Source organism: Erinaceus europaeus, chromosome 14, assembly GCF_950295315.1.
Source record: "Erinaceus europaeus chromosome 14, mEriEur2.1, whole genome shotgun sequence".
Taxonomy (NCBI): Eukaryota; Metazoa; Chordata; class Mammalia; order Eulipotyphla; family Erinaceidae; genus Erinaceus; species Erinaceus europaeus.
Genome location: NC_080175.1, coordinates 28,558,126 through 28,583,308, shown reverse-complemented (window position 1 = coordinate 28,583,308; position 25,183 = coordinate 28,558,126). Strand labels below are relative to the sequence as shown.

The 25,183-nt window shown below is 41.5% G+C and overlaps 1 long non-coding RNA gene and 1 other non-coding gene across 2 annotated transcripts in view; one reads left to right on the top strand and one right to left on the bottom strand.

Moving 5' to 3' along the window:
• The window catches only part of LOC132532769 (uncharacterized), a 36,773-nt gene extending 31,137 nt beyond the window's left edge, over positions 1-5,636 (top strand). The window contains exon 3 of the long non-coding RNA XR_009544692.1: positions 5,278-5,636. This is a non-coding gene — a long non-coding RNA (uncharacterized LOC132532769). The remainder of the gene's footprint in view (positions 1-5,277) is intronic.
• LOC132532942 (U1 spliceosomal RNA) lies at positions 3,615-3,777 on the bottom strand. Its single transcript, XR_009544854.1, has one exon. It is a non-coding gene; the product is annotated as a U1 spliceosomal RNA (small nuclear RNA).
• Positions 5,637-25,183: the final 19,547 nt, after the last annotated feature.

Below are 25,183 nucleotides of genomic sequence, written 5' to 3'. Positions count from 1 at the left end.
ATTTTAGCTCCTTCGCATACAATCAGCTGTTTCCCTCTACCCCCTTCTCTTTGCTTCCCATTTTCTATCTTTGTCACTTCATTTCTGAACCATTATAGTCACCTCCTGACTGATCTCTCTGACTCTAGTCTTTTCCTAAAATTCTGTTCTCCAGACGCCCAAACTAATGTTTCTAGTCAGCAACTTGGGTTGTGCCAGTCTCCTACTAAATAATATGTTAAGGGAGCTAGGAACATAGCATGATGGTTCTGCAGGCTTTCATGCCTGAGGCACCCTCTTCCATGATTCCCTTCCCAGTTCTTCTGTTCAAATGTAATTTTTCTCTCTCTTTTCTGAATTCTGAAAGAATTTTGATTATATCTTTTTTTTTTTCTTTGCCTTTAGGGTCTTCCCCAAATTGTCACTCCTGGGATGCTTATACTGCTAGACTATAACTCTTCTTATGGTGTAAAGCAAGGGTTTGTTATTTAACAAAGATCTGCTTAAGAAATTCATGAATGGGAGTTGGGCGGTTGCACAGCAGGTTAAGTGCAGGTGGCACAAAGCACAAAGACCGGCATAAGGATCCCGGTTCAAGCCCCCGGCTCCCCACCTGCAGGGGAGTCGCTTCACAGGCAGTGAAGCAGGTCTGCAGGTGTCTGTCTTTCTCTCCCCCCTCTCTGTCTTCCCCTCCTCTCTCCATTTCTCTCTGTCCTATCCAACAATGACGACAACAATAATAACTACAACAATAAAACAACAAGGGTAACTAAAAGGGAATAAATAAATATTAAAAAAAAGAAATTCATGAATAAAGAAAGAAACAGTAGACATCCTGTGCTTCACTCTTCTTCTGTAGGGGAAGCCTTTTGGCTGATTTTGTTCCTATTGCCTCTCTCTTCTCTTTATCAGTTATAACAAATTTCTTTTCTTTCTAGCTTCTTTTAAAAACATTTATTTATTTATTTTGGATAGAGACAGAATTTAAAAGAGGAAGGGGGATAGGGAGGGATAGAGACACCTGCAACACTGCTTCAACACTCATGAAGCTTCCCTCCACTACGGGTGGGGAACAGGGGCTTGAACCAGGGTCCTTATGCACTGTTATGTGTGCATTCAACCAGGTGCACCACTATCCTACGGCAACTTTTAAAACCTAGTGGAGTGTCTTGCAAGGGATTGAGGTGGATAATAGGAACATTATCCATAAGGCCTCCTCTACAGAGGACAAGTCTAAGAAAAAGGGGGGGGGGGAGTCGGGCAGTAGCGCAGCGGGTTAAGCGCAGGTGGTGCATAGTGCAAGGACTGGTGTAAGGATCCCAGTTCGAGCCCCTGGATCCCCACCTGCAGGGGAGTCGCTTCACAAGCAGTGAAGCAGGTTTGCAGGTGTCTATCTTTCTCTCCCCCTCTCTGTCTTCCCCTCCTCTCTTGATTTCTCTCTGTCCTATCCAACAACGACATCAATAAAACAACAAGGGCAACAAAAGGGAATAAATAAATAAATATATATTTTTAAAAAGTTAGAATTTCATGATGGAGATTTTAGTTTTGAGGGCCAGTGTGCAAAGACCTGGGTTCTAGTTCCTGGTCCCCACCTGCAGGAGCAGAGCTTTGTGAGTGGTGAAGCAGGGCTGCAGCTGTCTGTCTGTCTCTCTCCCTCTCTCTCCCCCCCATCTTTCTCAATGCTGGCTGTCTCTATCCAATAAATAAATATAATTTTTAAAATTAAAAAAAGAGATTTTGTTTTTTGAATATTTAAAAATTAAAAAAATATTGATTTATTTATGTATTCCCTTTTGTTGCCCTTGTTTTATTGTTGTAGTTATTATTGTTGTTGTTATTGATGTCATTGTCGTTGTTGGAGAGGACAGAGAGAAATGGAGAGAGTAGGGAAAGACAGAGAGGAGGAGAGAAAGACAGACACCTGCAGACCTGCTTCACCACTTGTGAAGTGACTCCCCTGCAGGTGGGGAGCCGGTGGCTTGAACTGGGATCCTTATGCCGGTCCTTGTGCTTTGCGCCACCACGTGCGCTTAACCCACTGTGCTACCACCCGACTCCCTTTTTAAACATTTTAAGAAGATTGATTAAAATTTTTTTTTATTATATTTGTTTTCCCTTTTGTTGCCCTTGTTTTTATTGTTGCTGTTGTTGATGATGTTGTTGTTGTTGGATAGGACAGAGAAATGGAGAGAGGAGGGGAAGATAGAGAGGGGGAGAGAAAGACAGACACCTGCAGACCCGCTTCACTGCCTGTGAAGCGACTCCCCTGCAGGTGGGGAGCCGGGGGCTTGAACCGGGATCCTTATGCTGGTCCTTCCACTTTGTGCCACGTGCACTTAACCTGCTGTGCTACCGCCCGACTCCCCAGAAGATTGATTTTTATATGAGAGAGAGAGAGAAAGAGAGAGAGAGAGAGAGAATGAGAGAATGATGTGTATACTTGGAACCAGAGGGTCACTTTGGTGCATTCAGTGCCAGGGAAGCACTGGAAGCCTGGGCATACAAGTTCTGTGCTCTACCTGCTAAGCAATCCCCCCTGGCTATTCTTTTTAAAATTTTAAAAAATATTTTATTTATTTATTAATGAGAAATATAGGAGGAGAGAAAGAATCAGACATCACTCTGGTACATGTGCTGCCAGGGATTGAACTCAGGACCTCATGCCTGGGAGTCTAGTGCCTTAGCCAATGCGCCACCTCCTGGACCACTCCCCCTGGTTATTCTGACAGATACTTTAAAGCACTTATCACAGAATGATTCAGTGAGTAATTATGAACAACACCGTACAAATGGAAAAATAGAAAGTCTCAGCAAAGTAATAAGAACCATAAGAGCCGAATGGAAATTTTAGAGTTAAAGAATACAACAGAACTAAAGACATCAATGGAGGGACTCAAAGGCACAGTGGAGAGAAAATAGGAAGAAACAGTGAGCTGGAAGATACAGCAGTAGAAAACACCCACTCTGACCAATAAAGAGAATAAGACAATGAAAACAGACTTTAGAACTCTAATGAAAAAAATCTAACATTTTATTCATTGGAGACCCAGAAGAGGTAGAGAGATTGGGGATGGAAGGAGTACTCAAAAATAGCGGAAACTTCTCCACGTTTGATAAAAGATGTAAACCTACATGTTTAAGTTGACTGAATCTCAAACCCCAAGGAAGTTCAAATTAAGACCCATAAGTTCACATAGTCAGGGGGCCAGGCGGTTGTATCCAATAGAATGCACATGTTACTATGAGCAAGGGTCCATATCTGAGCCCCTGCTCCCCATTTGCAGAGAGGAAGATTTGGTCTAAAGGTGTCTTTCTTTCTCCCTCCATATCTCCCCCTCTAAATTTCTTTATGTTCTATCTAATTAAAAAAGACAGAGGCTCATTCTCAGTTGATTTCAGCTGCAGGTTTCCAAGCTGTGACTGTTATTTGTTGGCTTAGCAGTGGATGGGTGACCTTCTGCAGGCGACTGGACATCTTCCTGCCAGCTTGTTCATTCCTCAGCTTCTCCAAAAGAAGGTCAGGAGACAAGGACAGACATTGACTCAGTATGTTGGCATCAGACTTTCGGCTTCTTACTTCATGATCCCAAGATGGCTCTTCTAGCTTCAGACATCACATCTCATCCGTTTTTAAGGGGAGAGCGCGAACACAGTCCCCCACTACCACAAATTATGCAGTTGAGTTTCCCACAGTTGGAAAAATTGCAGGGTCAGCACATCTGGAGTGCAATGGATAAGCTTCACCCTGGGAAAACCACCTTCGTGCTCATGGTATCTCCCCTGCCAGGTCCAGATGCTACCATAATGCCAGCCTGACTTCCCTGGACAGATGACCCCACCAATGTGTCCTGGAACCTGGCCTCCCCAGAGCCCTGCCCTACTAGGGAAAGAGACAGGCTGGGAGTATGGATCAACCTGCCAATACTCACGTTCAGCGGAGAAGCGATTACAGAGGCCAGACCTCCTACCTTCTGCACCCCATAATGATCATGGGTCCATACTCCCAGAAGGACAGAGAATAGGAAGGCTTTCAGGGGAGGGGACTGGATGCGGAGTCTTGGTGGTGGGAATTATATGGAATTGTACCCCTTTTATCCTATGGTCTTGTCACTACTTCCATTTTATATAAAAATAAATATATATTTTTAAAAAGATAGATGGGGTAGATAACATAATGGTTATATGAGGAGACTGTCATGCCTGAGGCTCCGAAGTCCCAGGTTCAATCCCCTGCACCAGCATGTGGCAGCAGTGGTGGATTCGTTGTGCAGGCACTGAGGTCCAGCATTAACCCTGGTGACAATAAAAAAGGAAAAATAATAAGGCACACACAGTTAAACTTCTAAACACTTATGTCAAAAGAAAACACTTAATAGTAGTAAGTGAGAAATGACACCTTACCCAATTAAAATGCAGGGAATTTTTCTTCTGAAACTATAATGGCCAAAATGGAATGGCACAATGAGTTGCAAATGCTGAAAGGAAATTGTCACTCCAAGTACCTATGAAAATGTACTTAAGAAATGAAGGGAATATAGAGACATTTTCAGATGGATCAAACAGAAACAAAAACAAAAAAGAATAAATTCCACTATCAAAATTATTCTGAAAGAATGACTAAAGGAAAAAATCACTGAATAGAAAGAAATTGATTTTAAAAATAAAGAAACTCGGGAGTTGGGTGGTAGCACAGCGGGTTAAGCGCACGTGGCGGCACAAAGCGCAAGGACGGGAGTAAGGATCCCAGTTTGAGCCCCTGTCTCCCCACCTGCAGGGGGAGTCGCTTCACAGGCAGTGAAGCAGGTCTGCAGGCGTCTGTCTTTCTCTCCCCCTGTCTTCCTCTCCTCTCTCCATTTCTCTCTGTTCTATCCGACAACGACAACATCATCATCAACAACAATAATAACTACAACAGGGAGTCGGGCTGTAGTGCAGCGGGTTAAGCGCAGGTGGCGCAAAGCACAAGGACCGGAATAAGGATCCCGGTTCGAACCCGGCTCCCCACCAGCAGGGGAGTCGCTTCACAGGCGGTGAAGCAGGTCTGCAGGTGTCTATCTTTCTCTCCTCCTCTCTGTCTTCCCCTCCTCTCTCCATTTCTCTCTGTCCTATCCAACAACGACAACAACAATAATAACTACAACAGTAAAACAACAAGGGCAACAAAAGGGAATAAATAAATAAAAGTAAATATTAAAAAAATAATATAATTAAAAAAATAACTACAACAATAAAACAACAAGGGCAATAAAAGGAAATAAATAAACTTTTTTTTTTAAATAAAGAAACTCTTTTCAGCCACCAGGTTCCAGATGCCACCATCATGCCAACCGGACTTCCCAGGGCAGAGGACCCCACCGATGTGTCCTAGAACCCCACCTCCCAGAGCCCTGCCCCACTAAGGAAAGAGACAGGCTGGGAGTATGGATCAACCTGTCAATGGCCCTGTTCAGCGGGGAAGCAATTACAGAAGCCAGACCTTCCACCTTCTGCACCCCACAATGTCCCTGGGTGCATGCTTCCAGTAGGTTAAAGAATAGGAAAGCTATCAGCAGAGGAAATGGGATATGGAGTTCTGGTAGCAGGAATTGTGTGGAATTGTACCCCTCTTCTGCTATGGTCTTGTCAGTGTTTCCATTTTATAAATAAAAGCTTAAAAAATAAAATAAACTCAGGAGTTGGGTGGTAGAGCATCAGGTTAAGCACATGTGGCACCAAGCACAAGGACTAGCATAAGGATCCCGGTTCCCCACGTGCAGGGGGTTTGCTCCACAAGCAGTGAAGCAGGTCTGCAGGTATCTATCTTTTTCTCCTCCTCTCTGTCTTCTGCTTCTTTCTCCATTTCTCTCTGTCCTATCTAACAATGACAACATCAGTAACACAAAAATAACTACAAAAAGGGCAAAAAAAGGGAAAATAAATAAATATATAAAAAAATTTAAAAGGTTTAAAAAATAAAATAAAGAAATGGAACATCAGGAAGAAAAAAAGAGAACTTAGTAAGCAAAAACAAGGGTACATGTAATAGTCTTTCATTTTCTTGATTTTTCTAAATAGTGTTTGATTATTGATGCAAAATTATAACACTGGTGTATGCACTAAAATATTTGAGACAATGATATCATAGATAGGAAAGATAATGAGATAGGAAAGTGAGGTAAAGTTTCTACACTTAAATTGATAAAATAGTGATATGAATATACTGTGATAGGTTATGCATATGCAGTGTAATACCTTAAGAAACTACTAAAATGGGAGTCGGGTGGTAGTGCAGCGTGTTAAGTACAGGTGGCGCAAAGTGCAAGAACTGGCATTAAGGATCCCAGTTTGAGCCCCCGGGTCCCCACCTGCAGGGGAGTTGCTTCACAAGTAGTGAAGCAGGTCTGCAGGTGTCTCTCTGTCTCTTTCCCTCTCTATCCCCCTCCCTTCTCAAATTCTGTCTGTCTCTATCTAGAATAATAAAAAAAGCTTTAAAAAGAAAAAAGAAACTACTAAAAATTCATACAAAATGATATGGGGCCCAGGAGATTGGCATGGTGAAATTTACCACAGTCATGAGCCCCTAGGATCATACTTAAAATAGGTATCCTAGTTTCTGTCTACCCTAAAATCCCTATCCCCATCTTCTCTGTTCCTACTTTATGGTTCCTGCTTATTAAATATTTTGTCCTGCTTTATATCTTATTGCATTTCAGCCACCAAGTTGTGGATGCTACTATGATTTCATTCTGAACTCCCTGGGCAGATGACCTCATCTCTGTGCCCCAGAACCTCACCTCTCCAGAGCCCTACTCCACGAGGGAAAGATAGAAACAGGCTGGGGGTATGGATTGACCTACAAATGCCCATGTACAGCGGAGAACCAATTACAGGAGCCAGACCTTCCACTTTCTGCACCTCATAAAGAATTTTGGTCCATACTCTCAGAGGGGTAAATGTTAGAGGAAGATAACCAAAGGGCTCTGAACTCTGATTCCATCAGGACCCTGAGAGAGAAGGACTCTCAGAAGTAGTAGGTATAACTTAGAAAGGAAGGGAAAGCAGGACGAACGAGAGAGAGAGAGAGAGAGAGAGAGAAGAAGAAGAAGAAGAAGAAGAAGAAGAAGAAGAAGAAGAGAGGCGAGAGAGAGAAGGAGGGAGAGAAAAAGAGAGAGAGAAGGAGGGAGGGAGGGAGGGGGAGAGAGAGAGAGAGAGAGAGAGAGAGAAAGCAAATAAGAGGGCCAGGAAATGGAGCACTCGGTTAAGTGCACATATTACCAAGCACAAGGACCTGGGTTTAAACCCCTGCTCCCACCTGCAGGGGGTCCACTTCACAAGCAGTGAAGCAGGTGTGCAGATGTCTTTCTCTCTCCCTCTTTTTTTTCAATTTTTAAAATTTTATTTCATTATCTTTATTTATTGGATAGAGACAGCCAGAAATCAAGAGGGGAGGGAGTGACAGAGAGGGAGAGAGACAGAGAAACACCTGCAGCACTGCTTCACCACTCGCAAAGCTTTCCCCCTGCAGGCGGGGACTGAGGGGCTCAAACCCTGGTCCTTGCGCATTGTAATAGTGCACTCAACCAGGTGCACCACCACCCAGCACCCCTCTTTTTTAAATATTTATTTATTTTCTTTGTTGCCCTTGTTATTTTATTGTTGTAGTTATCATAGTTGTTGTTATTGATGTTGTCATTGTTGGATAGGCCAGAGAAAAATGGAAAGAGGAGGGGAAGACAGAGAGGGGGAGAGAAAGAGAGACACCTGCAGACCAGCTTCCCCACCTGTGAAGTGACTCCCCTGCAGGTGGGGAGCCAGGGGCTGGAACTGGGATCCTTATGCCACATGCACTTAATCTGCTGCACTACCACCCAATTCCCTCTCTCTCCCTCTTTATCTCCCTGCCCTCTCTCGATTTCTCTCTGTCCTATATAATTAAAAAAATTACACAACGTACAGCAACAGTGGTAGGGACTGTCCCACTCTCCAAAGGGAGGCTGTGCTAACCTATTCTGCCACTCAAGGAAGACTGGTCCTGAAATGAGTGCAGTCTAGAGTGTTCCTGGCTTTGAACATGAACTGTGAGCTCAGACTGACAGGGATGCAGAGGTCACATAGGCTCTTGTGCTAAATATGAAAATATATGGGCCTTAGGTTAGATCAGTTGGGTTTATAGTTAATGGTATTTATATATTTCCTCATAGTTGGGATCTACTCTCTGCCCTAGTCCAGCTTTCTAGGCCTATTCTCAACTCTGACACCATCTTCCCAGACAACACTTTTAGTTCTCCTGCATGTTAGCTATCAGGCTCAGGCAAAAATTCCTAAAGTCATGGCCCCCTTGAAATGTACCTAAAATAGACTTCCTAGCTTCTTCTCACACATTGACCCCTAGTTTCATAGGCTCTATTTTTATCTTTGAGTTCCTGTTTATTAAACAATTTTTCCTGCTTGGTGCTTTACAGCCACCAAGCCAAGTTACTGATGCTACCATGATGCCATCCTGAATTTCCTGGGCAGAAGACCTCACCAATATGTCCCAGAACCTCACCTTTCCAGAACCTCACCCAACTAGGTAAAGATAGAAACAGGCTGGGGGTATGGATTGACTTGCCAACTTTCATGTCCAGCAGAGAAGCATTACAGAAGCCAGATCTTCCACTTTCAGCATCCCATAAAGAATGGTCCATATTCCCATAGGGATAAAGAATAGGGAAGCTTCTAATGGAGGGGATGGGAAACGGAACTCTAGTGGTAGGGACTATATGCAGTTGTACTTCTGTTATCTTATAGTCTTGTTAATCATTATTAGATCAGTAATAAAAAAAATTAGGGGGAAAAAAGGAAAAAATGGTTGCTGGGAGTGGTGGATTTGTAGTGCCAGCACCAAGCCCCAGTGATACCTCTGGTGGCAATAAAAAAAGAGAAATAAAGGGAAAGAAAGAGAGAAAGAAAGAAATGAAAAAAAGAAAGAAATGGCAAATGTATATAAATACAGATAGATAGTTACAGAAATAATAGCCAACCCATATCTGTGACCTTGGGAGAACCACTTGAGTTTCCAGTGGAGGGCATGGGACACAGAACTCTGGCGGAAGGAAAGGTGTGGAATTATACCAGTTATCTTATAATTTTGTAAATCAATATTAAATCACTAATTTAAAAAAACTCAATAAAAGAAAGAGATCTGCTAATTTTATGTAAACATAACAAAACCAATCAATTGAATTAGAAAATGAATAAGAAAGGAGACATTATACTGAATAGAAAATATCCAGGGCAGGGCAGGTAGCATAGTGGTTATGCAGAGAGACTCTTGTGCCTGAGGCTCCCATGTCCCAGGTTCAGTCCATCCCCCCACTATTCTAAGCCAGAGCTTATCTATATACCAGTGATCTGGTAAAAAAGATAAAAAGGAAGGAAGAAAGGAAGGAAGATACAAAGCAAATTTTCACATGCTATTCAGGTGCTGGAGTAACAAAAAGATAAAATGACAATGAAAGATTATTATACACACATTGAAATGACTTAGAACAATCTTAAATGTCAATGCTAAATACTGCCAAGGATGCAGAGAAATGATCACTTGTGTATTAATATAAAAGGTAATGTGTATAATGACTGGGAAATCATATAATTGTTTTTTTATTAGTGATTTAATATTGACTTATAAAATTATAAGATAATAGGTACAACTTCACACTGTTCCCATCACCAGAGTTCTAAACCCCCAATCCCTCCATTGTAAACTACAGCAATTCTCCCAAGGTTGCACATATGGGTTAACTATTATTTCTACAACTGTCTATATTTGTATATATTCGGTCTTTTTTTTTTTTTTTTGGTGGGGTCCCATCTTCTCTTCCTTTCCAAGTCACACATACACCTATTATTACATCCAAATGTCCTTCCTTCTTTCCTCCTCTCTCTCCAGTTCCTGATTAAGTTGGAGTTCAGAGCCCTCTGGTCATCTTCCCCCTATCATTCCCACCTCCCAAAGTATGGATCAAAACTGTTTTTGGGGTGCAGAAGATGGGAGTCCTAGTTTCTGTAATTGCTTCTCTTCTGGACATAGGTCGATAGGACATAAGTTAATAGGTCGATCCACACCCCCAGTCTGTTTCTGTCTTCCTCTAGTGGGGTAGGGCTCTGGAGAGGTGAGGTTCCAGGACACATTGGTGAGGTTGTCTGCCCAGGGAAGTCACTATTAAATCATGATAGCATCTGCAACTTGGCGGTTAAAGGGAGGCAAGATACAAAGTGGGACAAAATCATTAATGACTGGGAAACAAAAAGTAGAGCAGATGAGAATAGGAATCTTAGGTGGAAAGAACCTAGAAGTCCATTCTAGGCATATTCTTAGAGGCCCATGACTATCTTAGTTTTTTTTTTTTTGCTTGAGTTTGATAGCTAACATGGAGTTGGACAAAAATACTGTTTGAGAAGATGGTGTCTGAGTAGAGAAAAGGGCTAGAAAGTTGAATTAGTGCAGAGAGTCACTCCCATTCTTGAACAACAACAAAAAAAAATCTGTTAGGAAAATTAACTGTTTACCTCATCCACCTGATTCAGGGCCCATGTATATATATCAAGAGCCTGTGTAACTTCTGAGTCTCTATTGATCTGAGCATGCAGTTCATGGCCACAGGTGAGAACATTGCAGACTGCATTCATTTCAGGACCAGTCTTCCTCGAGTTGGCAGGGCAGGATGACCCAGCCTCCCTTCAGAGCCTGAGGCAGTCCCCACCGTTGCTGCATTAAGGTGAAGGCAAGGTCCTGGGAACACCTGCAAAAGATTAGTGATGGAAGTGACCATTGATGGTGGAGAGAGGGCTCCATCAGAGGTCTAGGCCCATCATATTTGCGTGGGAATCCAAGGATTCCCTGAGTAGGGAATTCAGTAGCACTGAATCCTTCAGTAGTAGTATTCCAGATGATGGGGTGGTGTGATATTGACCAAAAAGACCATTATTAAGTGAGCCAATCTCTTGCCCTTGAGATAGTATAATTATTATGCAAAAAAAAATTTCAGGTCTGAAACACCAACGGTCCTACGGTCAATCCCCAGCATCATCATAATCACCACAAGCCAGAACTGAGCAGTACTCTGGTAAAAAAAAAAAAAAAATTAGTGTGTGTACATAAGTGTATGTATATATATAAACGTAACTTTGACCAGTGTTTTCAAATTTTAAATGGATTTATTGGGCCAGGAGATAGCTCACCTGGTATCATGTACAAAGACTTATGTTCAAGTCCCTGGCACCACATGCGAGCACCATGCACATGGCACTAAGGGAAACTCCATGAACAGTGAAGCAGTGCTATGCTCTCTCTACTTTTGTTTCTACCGAAAGTTGAAAATAATCACCAAGAATTGAGGCCCTGGTGGCAATAAAAAAAAAACACTTCTATGACTCAGCAATTGTACTCTGCCTCTCTGTCCTCCCAGGTGGGCATGTCTATAGAAGGGAAACATGAGCAGTCTATGTATAAGTGAAATTGCTCCTTACCTTGCTCTATCAATGTCCTGGTTCTGATGTTGCTGTTTACTATAAGATGTAACATCTTATAGAATTGGGATAAAACAGACAAAGAGTATCCTGTTATTTCTTAGAACTGGATCTGAATCATTTCAAAAAGTTTTATTTCTTTCACCAGAGCACTGCTCAGCTCTATTATTGCTGTCATCATCGTTGTCACCATCATCATCATCATCATGATCATCATCATCATCATCATCGTCATCATTTTCCCCAGAGCACAGCTAAACTCCAGCTTATGGTGGTGCTGGGGATTGAACCTGGAACATTTCCTGCCTTGGAAGTGAAAGTCTTTTTGCACAACCACTGTTCTACTGACTTAGCCCAAGTTAAAGTTAAAAACATAGAAAATTAGCACTACTGTGAAGAAGCCCTTCTCAGAATCACAGACATTCCAAATAAATGTGTATGCAATATCTCTCTAAGGCATTCTGCTATACTCTGAGTTCCTCCTCAATCCCAGGGAGCAGCCTATCCCTGCTAACACTCTTTGAGGATTTTTGTCTTTGTTAGAACCTGAAATGAAAGGACCCCATAGTACAACACTGGCGGGCAAGTCCGTGTATTTTTATCAGAGGACTATTTGAGAGGAGTTGAGCAAATGTGAATGAGGACAGAGCCAGCTCAGGAGCCACCTCTTCCCAGAACACTCTGCACAGTTGCTCCTTTTCCCTCTATTCCTATTTATTTATTTATTTATTTATTTATTTATTTATTTTTACCACAGAAATACTCAGCTCTGGTTTATGGTAGTGTGGGGGACTGAACCTGGGGCCATATTGACTACTTGAAGTCTCAGGCATGAGAGCCTGTCTGCATAACCATTATGCTAGCTACCCCACCCCAGTTTTTGTTTCTTTGACTTCGTGTGGAAACTGCAAAGTATTTAAGAAACAGAATAAAAATTCCTAGAGATCTGATTTCCCCCCTCCTTTTTTAAAATTGTCTCACCAAATATGTAATCTGAAAAAAAATTTTTTTAGCAACTTGCTGTCATGTCATTATTTCCAAACAGCAACATTAGGTTTTCATTTATTTTTATTGTTTATGTAACATTTAGTTAAATTGTATAATAAGAATAATATGCACAGCTGGCATAAGCAGGCTGAGCTAAAACAAATGGCTCTTGGTAAGCCTGCAATTCAACCAAATGGGGAGACACGAGCACACGGCATCCTAGCCATGAGGGCTTGATAAGCCAGGAGTGCGAGTCGGTGTGCTTTATAAAAGAACGGATCATAAGTCAGTGAGCCAGGTGAGTACAAGTTACTTAAAGTTCTGTTTTACTAACACCAGTCAAGATACACTTTTTTTAAATTAATTTTTTTTCTATTATCTTTATTTATTGGATAGAGACAGCCAGAAACCAAGAGGGTGATAGAGAGGGAGAGAGACAGAGAGACACCTGCAGCACTGCTGCATCACTCACAAAGCTTTCCTCCTGCAGGTGGGGACCGAGGGCTTGAACTTGGGTCTTTGCGCATTGTAATATGTGCGCTCAACCAGGTGTGCCACCACCCGGCCCCTAAAAATACACTTATTGACTACTATTTTGTAATATACATCTCTCAATGAATCATTTCGTAAAGAAAGTATCATCCCCATTTTATAGAAAAGGAAACAAAAGTTCAATGAGATTCACTTGCTTTCTCAACACCTCATAGCTATTAGGTGGTAGAACTGAATCTCTGTCCAATTATGACATTCAAACTCTTATGAACGTCACTGTCTTTTTCACAGTATTTGTCTTACCAAAGAATGAGTGAATGCAAGCAAGTGTGCAGAAGCCGGGGAGGAGCCAATAGTTGGGAAACATCTTGCTATTGTTGAAAAAGTGTCCCTTGAAGTCCAACCTGAGGATTCTGGGTAGTTCCCAAGAAGAGGGCTGGACATTCTTAAATGAGTTGGGGTTGGGGGAAACCCACTGAGAGTGACAAAGGAAGTCTACACCTTGTGTTGGACCGGTCAGTTCTATCTCCTATGACCAACACCACTGTTGGTCTTCCTTTAGAAAGCAATATATTTTGCTTATTTTATTTTATCTTTTGATAGAGAAGGCAGAGAGGCAGAAAGAGAATGAAAGAGACCACAGCACTGAAGCTTCTTTCAATGTGCTGGGGGCAGGGTTTAAACCTGGGTCATGCATGTGGCAAAGCAACAGATTATCTAAATGAACTATTTTTTAAAAAATATTTATTTATTTATTCCCTTTTGTTGCCCTTGTTGTTTTATTGTTGTAGTTATTATTGTTGTCATCATTGTTGGATAGGACAGAGAGAAATGGAGAGAGGAGGGGAAGACAGAGAGGGGGAGAGAAAGACAGACACCTGCATACCTGCTTCACTGCCTGTGAAGCGACTTCCCTGCAGGTGGGGAGCCGGGGGCTCAAACCGGGATCCTTATGCTGGTCCTTATGCTTTGTGCCACGTGCACTTAACTTGCTGCGCTACCACCCGACTCCCTCTAAGTGAACTAATTTATTGTCCTATATCCTGCTTTCTTTTATTTCCATAAAGTGTGGCTAATTTTTTTCAATTTAATTACAAAATAAAAGGAAAACCCCAACACACTAGCAGCTGAACAACTAGCAAGCTTAAATGCTGAGCTGTATGGGTCACACCTTCCATTTCAACTTTTCAGCTCCACTCTGGGTGGATCAAGCATGGTGAATTCAGGCTGGCCACTACAGCTGACCCCGGGTGTCAGCTCCTCCCTAAACCTCACTCCTAGTTGCCTTCTCTGAGCATTTGCCCTCAGGCCATCTGCACACTTGATCTCTTGGTGAGAATGGTCTGGCTGTTGTGCTGGAGTTCAGGCCTTCTTTCTCCCCACCCATTACCATTCTTCTGTGTTCTCGGTTGGCTCTGTTTCTTTCTTTTTTCTTTTTTTTCTCCAGGGTTGTTGCTGGGGCTCTGTGCCTACACTATGAATCCTGATAGCCATCCCCCCCACCTGCTCCGCCCTTATTGTTATTGCTGCTACTGTTTTTGTTGTTGGATAGGACAGAGAGAAATGGAGAGAGGAGGGGAAGACAGAGCAGGGGAGAGAAAGAGAGCCACCGGTTGACCTGCTTCACCGCTTATGAAGCGACACCCCTGCAGGTGGGGAGCCAGGGGCTTGAACCGGGATCCTTGGGCCGGTTCCAGTATTCTGTGCGCTTAACCTAGTGTGCACTTAACCTGACCCCAGCTCTATTTTTAAAAATCATTTTTTTAGGGGGTGGATTGATGATTTACAGTACAGTTGGTGACATAGGGTGTACTTTCTCACCTTCCCATGATGGGTGTCTGCAGAACACTCTCACCCCCAATTTAGGTCCTTTTCTATCATCATGCACCAGGACCCCAAAGCCTACCCCACCCCCTCCCTCCAGGCTCCACCCCCCACAGAGTCCTTTGTTTTGTTGCAGTTAAGTCCTCAAATGATCATTACTCTAAAAAGAATAGACTCTGCCATCACCCTCATATCCAGCTCTCCTCAGATTCTTAAATCCTGCCACCTGAAGTTACTCACCTACCAGCTGTTAACTGTTACGTCACCTGAGGTTGGAGGTAGAGGTGGAAAATGTAGTAGGCACAGAGGCAGTATGTGCAAAGGCCCTGGGGCAGGAAGAGAGGAGCATGTACAGATAGAACACAGAGAGAAAGAGATAGCAAACAAAAGGGGCACATCATGCAGGCCTTACAGGCTGAGGTGGCATTTTGAGTTTTATTCTAATAGCATTAGAAGCCAATGAAGGTGTTCCCTGTCCAACAGAGAAAAGGTAGACAGATTAAGGTCATTAATTAAATGGCTTTTTATAATAAAACACTCCACTGTTTAAAGCATAACACTTTATGCTTCCTGAAATACTTTTACATCATATCTTCCTTGCTGCAACCCTCTGAGGGAGATAGGCCAAGCGTTGGTATTGATGGGGAACATAAGGCCCTGAGAGGTGAGTTATCGATGGATACACGGTGGCCTAGCCAGGGAGCCGGCATCCACCTCCTGATCATTTCACTTCTTAGGCCAGTCAGGCAGAGAAAGCACTGGCTCTATATGAGTCCATTTTGGAGTCTGTGTCCTTATTGGCAAAGAGGCCCCTTTGTTGAAGAATTGTATAAAATCACTGGTTAAGTGTCTGGACCAAAAGTCCACCAACCTGGAGTTCAAATTCCAGTATGAAACCACTTACTAGCTAGGCAACCTCTAGCAAGTTGCTTGCATCTCTGTGTCTTTCACACTCCCCATGATTTCTGACAAGATGGCGGTCTAGCATGTCACCCTGCTAGTCTTTTTCATAGAGTCTGCACCTTCAACAAACTGGCATTAAGAACCACCTACAGGCAACCTGGGAGGTGGTATGGTGCATAAAGAGTTGGACCTTCAAGCATGAGGTGCTGAGGTCAGTCTCTGGCATCACATGAGCTACAGTGATGCTCTGGTTCTCCTTCTTCTCACAAACAAACAAATATTTTCTTTTTAGTTTATTTATTTATTTATTTATTTATAGATAGAAACAAAGAGAAGTTGATGGGGGCTGGGTGGTAGTGTACCTGGCTCAACACACTTGTTTTTTTTTTTTTCTCCCCCTCCAGGGTTATTGCTGGGCTCGGTGCCTGCACCATGAGTCCACCGCTCCTGGAGGCCATTTTTTCCCCCTTTTCATTGCCCTTATTATTGTAGCCTCGTTGTGGTTATTATTATTGACATTGTTGATGTTGTTTGTTGTTGGATAGGACAGAGAGAAATGGAGAGAGGAGGGGAAGACAGAGAGGGGAAGAGAAAGATAGACACCTGCAGAACGGCTTCACTGCCTGTGAAGTGACTCCTCTGCAGGTGGGGAGCCAGGGGCTCGAACTGGGATCTTTGCGCCAGTCTTGCGCCACATGCGCTTAACCCACTGCACCACTGCCCAACCCCCCAACACACCTGTTACAACGAGCAAGGACCCTGGTGGTGAAGCAGTGCAGCAGGTGTCTCTCTGTCTCTCTTCCTGTCTATCACTCCCTTCCCTCTTGATTTCTGGCTGTATCTATTTTATAAATAAATAAATAAATAAATAAATAAATAAATATAAAATACATCTAAAATGCTTACTTGTCATTTCAAAAAAAAAAAAAAAGACAAAGATGCAAGGACCCACTCAGGGATCCTGGTTCGAGCTCCAGCTCCCCATCTGCACGGGGGTTACTTCACACATGGTAAAGCAGGTCTGCAGGTGTTTATGTTTCTCCCTCCTTCTCTATCTTCCCCTCCTCTCTCAGTTTTTCTCTGTCCTATCAAAAAATAATAACAATAATTAAATGGCCAAAGGAGCAGTAGATTCAAAGTGCAGGCACTGAGCTCCAGCAATAACCCTGGAGGCAATAATATTAAAAAAAAAAAAAGACAAAGATGTTGAGAGGGAAGGGGGAGAGATAGAGAGAGATATCTGAAACACTGCTTCACCACTTAGGAAGTTTACCCCCTGCATGTTGAACTAGGGGTAGATAGCATAATGGTTATGGAAACAGATTCTCACTCCTGAGGCTCCAAAGTCCCAGGTTTAATCTCCTGCACTACCATTAGCCAGAACTGAGTAGTGTGCTGGTTAAAAAAAAAAAGAAAGAAAAGAAAAGAAAAAGAAAAATGGCATACCAGCAGTGGATCCCAAGTACAGGCCCTATCAGGATACAGGAAAGTGACCTTGCCTGGGGAAGAGGATCAGTTCCTGAATCCCTGGGCACCACAACCTAAAGGGCTGGTTCTCCAGAGAGTGAAACAGGAGACCCTAGCATAAAATGAGAATTCGCTGTGGTGACCTTCACACTCCTTATTTGTGACACTAACCTCATAGATTTTTAGAGATTAAGTGAGCCTAGTGCCAGGTGGTGCACATCTGGCTAAATGCACAAATTATCAAACTCACAAAGACCCTAGTTTAAGTGCAAGGGAGGAATTACCCAGGTGTCCTCCAAAGTGGATATGGTATGGTGGCCTTGAGAGCCACATTCCAGAAACTCTAGAGGACAGCTGGAAGATCCTCCCAGAGTGTTGTCTTGGGCATCAGGGATGCAGGAGTAGTAGAGTGAAGTATGGGGCTGGAGCAGAAGGGATATCTGTAGTTCACAGGAGTCATTGGGTATCTCTGACCATTTGGGGAGCTTCAGATCCAGGGCACTATGGACTTCTGTGGGACCTTCCATCACCGTTGTGCAGGGTATTGTACCCCAAGAGCTGCATATGGAAAAGGTGGGCCCTTGAACTTTCTTAGTTTTGCAAATAATACTTGCTGTTGAAGATGAGTCTGTTAGAAGTAGACGGCAGGGGGTTGGGTGGTGATGCACCGGGTTAAGCGTACATAGTATGAAGCATAGGACCCAAGCAAGGATCCCAGTTCGAACCCCTGGCTTCCCACATGCAGGGGGAATTGCCTCCCAAGTGAGGTGAAGCAGGTCTGAAAGTGTCTTTCTCTCTCTGTCTCTATCTACCCTTCTCTGTATTTCTCTCTGTCCTATCCAATAAAAGGGGAAAAATGGCTACCAGAAGTGGATTCATAGTGCAGGCATCAAGCCCCAGCAATAACCCTGGAGGAAAAAAAAAGGGAGTCGGCTGTAGTGCAGCGGGTTAAGCGTACATGGCACAAAGCACAAGGACGGGTGTAGTGATCCCGAGCCCCTGGTTCCCCACCTGCAAGGGGGTCGCTTCACAAGTGGTGAAGCAGGTCTGCAGGTGTCTATCTTTCTCTCCCTCTCTTTGTCTCCCCTCCTCTTCCATTTCTCTCTGTCCTATCCAGCAATAACAACATCAACAACAACAACAATAACTATAACAATAAAGCAAGGGCAACAAAAGGGAATAAATAAATATTTTTAAAAAACAATAAAAGAAAAGAAAAGAAAGAAAGAAAGAAAAATAAAAGACGTAGATGGTAGACTGAATAGGTTCTGAGGAAAATGTGAACTCTATTTAATTTTTGGTACTCAACCACTTTAACCCTGTATATAAATAAGCCTAGATGCATTTTGAATGCCTAGATGCCTTTTGAATGGTGATTCAGTACACCCACACAGAGAAACAAAAGTTTTAGCAAGCCATAAATTTCTCTCTCTGTGTGTGTGTGTGTGTGGCGTATCCTTCTATTTTCTTTTCTGTTGCATTTTATTTCATTAAATTGATTTCATGACCTGCTAATGGATTGCAACCTACACTTCCAGAAACTCTGGCCTAATAGATGATGACTTGTCCTTGCAGGTGATTGAGGAAGACGTTCATGAATAATGAAATTCAGATGAGCAATGCCACAGGCTGGGCAGGCTGACTATACTTTAAATGCTTGTAGCAGACACAGAATCTGGTTTTCTGTTACCCTGGAGATAATAACATAACAAAATGAAACAAATAAAAACAATGCAATACCAATATTTACCTAGGAACCACTTGATGTAGAGAACTGGATAGGTATTTGAGAGATAAAAATAGCTCCCTGGGGGCTGGGGAGATATCTCACTAGGAAGAGCTTGTGTCTTGTTATGCCTGTGACCTAGGTTCAAGGCTTCTTGAAGGTGCTATGCTGTCTCTCCCCCTTTCTGTCTCTCTTGTGTCATTCTCTCTGTGTCCTTCTATGAATGGAGAAGCAGTGTGCAGTGGTGAAGTCATTCATTCTTGAGGTCCCAGCTAGGCAAAATAATCCTTACCAGACTCATGAAGGACAAGTTGGTGCCCTGTCTTGATGTTTCCTTGATTATTTCAAAATATAAATAATTATCCCTTTCCTTAAAGAGCTCATAACTCTGTGGCTTGGGAGGCTGAAGAATGGATAAAGTGTCAGTTTTTCATGTGTGAGATTGAGAATTTGATTCCTGGTATTGGATATATCAGAATGGTGATCTAATTATTTTTTGCACCTCCCCCTTGCTGCCCCTGAGTCTCTCTTATATTATTACATTAAAAAATAAATAGGTCTTTAAAATATTTTTAAAGAGTTCATAACCTAGTGGAAGAGGATTGAATCATAATACAAAAAATAAGGAATTTTACATCCGCATGACAGATTGAACTGGAAAATAAGTAGGAAAATATCTCATACTAGAAATAACTTTGTAACAGATTTTAAAATACATAAAATATAAAAACAGAAAAGTGTATAACCACGTTTTGATGAAGTAGATGGGAGTCCCTAGGTGCCATGCATGAAAAGAAAAATCTGAAACAGGGTGGCCAGGGGAAACTCACAAGCAAGCTTTAGAGCCTGTAACACATGAGCTAAATAGTGATGGGAAGAAAAGTGCAAGTCCCAGGCCTCTGCATTTTGGGGAGCTGGAAGTGATAATTAAGGAACCATGAATGGCAGCTTCATAATTAAGGAACCATGAATGGCAGCTTACCTATGTAATGGAAACCAGAAAACTATACTAATGAAAATTCAGTAAGTTTATAATTTTTCCAGTACTAGGGGTAGAGTAGGGGTAGAGTAGGGACTTCCAGGAGGTGTGGTTTATGGAGAAGCTGCAATCAGACTTTTGATCTCCCTGATACAACTATTAAACACAACAAGAGACCAAATTGGACACATAATAAACAGCTTAAAAAAAAATTCCGGTCTCAGGTGGGTGCTAGGCGCGATTGGGGAAATGAGAGTGTGTTGGAAGACAAGGTGGGTCGAAAATGAGAGCTATGGGCTGATGGCGCTCAGCACCAATCTGCACCATCATGGACAGTAACACGGTTAGCAGACTTTCCCTAAGAAAAGAAATTGGAGCTTAAAACCTCAATCTTTGACTCAGGGTTCTGTTTGCTTTTGTTTTTTTCTCAGTCTGAGTTTAAGACAAAGACGAAACCCAGCCCACAAAGTAGCCCAAAACACCCCTCCCCCCACCCACCGCTGCAGATTCAAATAAGAGGAAAGCAAAGACCACAACAGCACCACCTACTGGCCATAACTAACACCATACATGCGAAAGCAAAGAGGCAGAAAGTTAAATCGCATGTCACATCAAACAGAGAAAAGTAAATCAGATGAAATCCAAGAAATTCCAGATACAGAGAGTCTATCAGAGACAGACTATAGAAATCTTAACCACTCAGCCACCTCATCCCCAAGACTATAGAAATCTTACAAGATCTTTACAAGAATATAAGCAAGAGTTGAAAGAGTATTTTTCTTTGGAATTTGATAAGCTACAAGTGTGAAAGAACAACTCAAAGCAGAGTTCACTAAGCAGTTAAACAGCATGGAGGAAAAATTTCAAACAGAACTGCAAGTACTGAAAGACATCTTTAGTGTAGTTCAATCTCAGGTAGGTAGGTAATAGACTCACACATGCAGAAGGAAGAATTTCCAATCTAGAAGGCACAATTAGCCCACTCTTTCAATTCAAAGATGAGGGAGAGGAAAAGTTTAGAAAGAATGAAGCTACTCTCTGTCAAATTGAAGATTCCATAAAAAAGGTCAAATATATGAGTTATAGGGATACCTGAGGAAGTAGACCAGGTTAAAGGCCCAGAGGTAATTTTTATAGAAAATTTAGATGAAAATTTCCCTCACCTAGGCAATCCTCAGAATATACCTATTTTGGAGGCAGATTGATCACCCAGGTTCACAAATCCAAAACGACCAACAAAATTATTAAAATGCAATGACAAGGAGAAAGTTTTGCAGGCTGCTAGGGAAAGGAAAGAAGTTACATATAAAGGGAGAAATATCAGGCTTATGTCAGACTTTTCTTTACAAACCCTAGAGGCAAGGAGAGAGTGGAATGACATATTCAAGGCACTAAAGGAGAGGGAATTTCAGCCACGAATTTTGTGTCCTGCAAAATTATACTTCAAGTATGAGGGAGAAATAAAGGTATTCCCAAATACTCAAAAACTAAAGGAATTTGCTACAATCAACCCCAACTTACAAGAAATACTGAATGGAGTCTTACGGGAAAGGGGGAAACAAAGGAACACATGTTCTCAGGAGGTGAACAGCAGTAGACTAGAAACAAAAACACAATAAAATAGGAAAGAACAGCAAGCAAATAGAGGAGGGAATTAAAAGACAAAGAAGCCTTATCAAATATTTGTTAATCAAGATCAACTTAAAAAAGCCTTTTTTAGATACACAATGCTAGTGTAACCCTGTAGTTACACACAGGGTAACCACAAAACAAAACAGGGAACAGAGATTTGCAGAGAACACAAGAAAAGTTAGTGAGGAATTCACTACAGAAACTTATCCACACGACAGGCTAGATAGAAACAAATGGGTAAAGACTCAACAATTTAAAGTAAACTTAAAACAAAAATTAGAATGGACATAAGTAAACCACGCACACACGCACACACACACACACACACACACATATATATATATATATATATATATAGTCACCTTAAATTTGAATGGCCTAAATTCACTTGTCAAAAGACTCAGAGTAGCTAAATGGAATAAAGAATAGGATCTATCCATTATATGTCTTCAGGAAGCATACATCCAAAGAAAAGACAAACGGAAACTGAATATAAGAGGTTGGAGCAAGATGTTCCAAGAAAATAACTCACAAAAAAGGGCAGGAACAGCTATCCTATTCTCTGATAAAACAAACTTTCAGGCAAAGAAAGTAATCAAAGATAGAGAAGGACATTACATAATGATTAAAGGTTCAATCCAACAAGAAGACATAACCATCATTAATTATATGTCCCCAGTGGTCTGGGAGGTGGCACAGTGGATAAAGCATTGGATTCTCAACCATGAGGTCCTGAGTTCGATCCCCGGCAGCACATGTACCAGAGTGATGTCTGGTTTTTCTCTCCTCCTATCTTTCTCATGAATGAATAAATAAATTCTTTTTTTTTTTTGGGGGTGCTTGGTGCCAGCACTGCAAATCTACTGCTCCTGGTGGCCATTTTTTCCTTTTTTATTTTTAATTAATTAATTAATTAATTAATTTTTTTCTTTTTTATTTAAGAAAGGATTAATTAACAAAACCATAGGGTAGGAGGGGTACAACCCCACACAATTCCCACTGCCCAATCTCCATATCCCACCCCCTCCCCCGATAGCTTTCCCATTCTCTATCCCTCTGGGAGCATGGACCCAGGGTCATTGTGGGTTGCAGAAGGTAGAAGGTCTGGCTTCTGTAATTGCTTCCCCACTGAACATGGGCGTTGACTGGTCGGTCCATACTCCCAGTCTGCCTCTCTCTTTCCCTAGTAGGGTGGGTCTCTGGGGAAGCTTTAAAAATTATTAAAAAAATAATTATATGCCCCCAACTTAGGAGCACCCAAATATATAAAACAAACACTTACTGAATTCAAGGGAGACATTGATAGCAACACAATAATAGTAGGAGATTTCAACACAACACTCACAACAGAACATCTGAACAAAAAATCAATAGAGAAATAGTGAACTTAAATGAAACCATAAATGAAATGGACCTAATAGATATATACAAAACTTTGCATCCCAAAAGTAATGAATACACATTCTTCTCAAGTACACATGGAACATTTACAAGGATTGACCATATGCTGGGCCACAAAGACAGTCTAAACAGATATGTAAATATTAAAATTATAAAATTCATCCTTTCAGACCATGAAGGCATGAAACTAGAAATCAATCAAAAAAGGAAAAGAAATTTCCCCAAAGCCTGGAGACTAAATAGTATGCTGTCGAATAATAAATTGGTCATTGAAGAAATAAAAAAAGAAATTAAGAATTATCTTGATACCAATGTAAATGAAGAAACCAGTTACCAGACCCTATGGGATGCAGCAAAAGCAGTGCTGAGAGGGAATTTCATAGCAATACAGGCCCACATGAATAAACAGGAGGAATCAATCACTAGTAAACCATCTAACAACCCACCTTAATCAACTAGTAGTGGAGCAACAGAAAGAACAGTCAGCAGGAGACAGGAAATAGTTAAAATCAGAGCAGAAATTTGACAAAATAGAAAACAATAGAAAATAGGAAGCTTAATGAAACCAAGAGTTGGTTCTTTTAAAGGATAAATAAAATAGATAAGTTACTAGCTACTAGCTAAAAAGAGAATGCTATGGTAAAATCACTCAAAAATGAAAGAGGAGATATTTCAACAGATGAGGTAGAAATTCAAAAGATTATGCAAGAATATTATGGACCCCTGTATGGAACCAACTTTGACAACTTAGAAGAAATGAACACATTCCTAGAGTCATACCCACTACCAACCTTGACACAAGAGGAAGTAGATAAACTTAACAGGCCAATCACTAGTAAGGAAATTGAAACAGTAATTAAAAGCCTAGCCAAGAACAAAAGCCCAAGTCTTGATGGCTATACTAATGAATTTTACAAAACATTCAAAGAAGAACTAATACCCATCCTCCTCAAACTCTTCCAGAAAATAGAAGAAGAGGGAACATTCCCAAATACATTCTATGAGGCTAACATCACCCTGACCCCCAAAGCAGGAAAGGACCTCACCAAAAATGAAAACTATAGACCTATATCCCTGACGAACATTGATGCAACAATCCTCAACAAAATCTTGGCCAATCGAATACAACAATATATTCAGAAAATAATCCACCAAGATCAAGTGGGATTCATCCCTGGGATGGTTTAATATCTGTAAGTTAATAAACGTAATCCACTATATCAAGAAAAGGAAAGATAAAAGTCACGTCACATGATTCTATCAATCTATGCAGAAAAAGCATTTCAACAGGAGAGTCGGGTGGTAGTGCAGTGGGTTAAGCACAGGTGGCGCAAGCACAAGGACACGTGTAAGAATCCCGGTTCGAGCCCCTGGCTCCCCACTTGCAGGGTAGTTGCTTCACAAGCGGTGAAGCAGTACTACAGGTGTCTATCTCTCTCTCCCCCTCTCTGTCTTCCCCTCCTCTCTCCATTTCTCTCTGTCCTATTCAACAATGACTACAACAACAATAATAAACACAACAATAAACAACAAGGGCAACAAAAGGGAATAAATGATAAATAAATAAATATTAAAAAAGAAAAAGCATTAGACAAGATACAATACTCATTTATGATAAAGGCCCTCGAGAAACTGGGAGTGGAAGGAAAATTCCTTAATATAATAAAGGCTATATATGATAAACCAATGGCTAATGTCATAGTCAATGGGGAAAAATTGAAAGCTTTGAAAGTAACTAGACAAGGGTGCCCACTCTCACCATTTTTATTTAACATAGTCCTAGATATCCTTGCCTTAGCAATCAGACAAGAAAGAGATATCAAAGGAATACAAATTGGAAAGGATGAAGTTAAACTCTCATTATTTGCAGATGATATGTTGATATACCTAGAAGACCCCAGAAATTCTGCCAAGAAGTTACTGGAAACCATCAATAAATTCAGTAAAGTAGCAGGCTATAAAATCAATACCCATAAATCCATGGCATTTCTTTATGCAAAAGATAGGTCAGAAGAAATGAAACTGAAGGAAGCAATACCATTCACAACTGAACCCAAGAAGATAAAATATCTAGGAATAAATCTAACAAAGTATGTAAAGGATCTCTTTAAGGAAAACTATAAGACACTGTTAAAAGAAATAGAGGATGACACAAAGAAATGGAAGAACATTCCTTGTTCATGGATTGGGAGAATAAATGTCATTAAAATGGCAATTTTGCCAAAAGCAATCTATAGATTCAGTGCAACCCCTATTAAAATCCCAATGATATATTTCAAGGAAATTGAACAGATTATTCA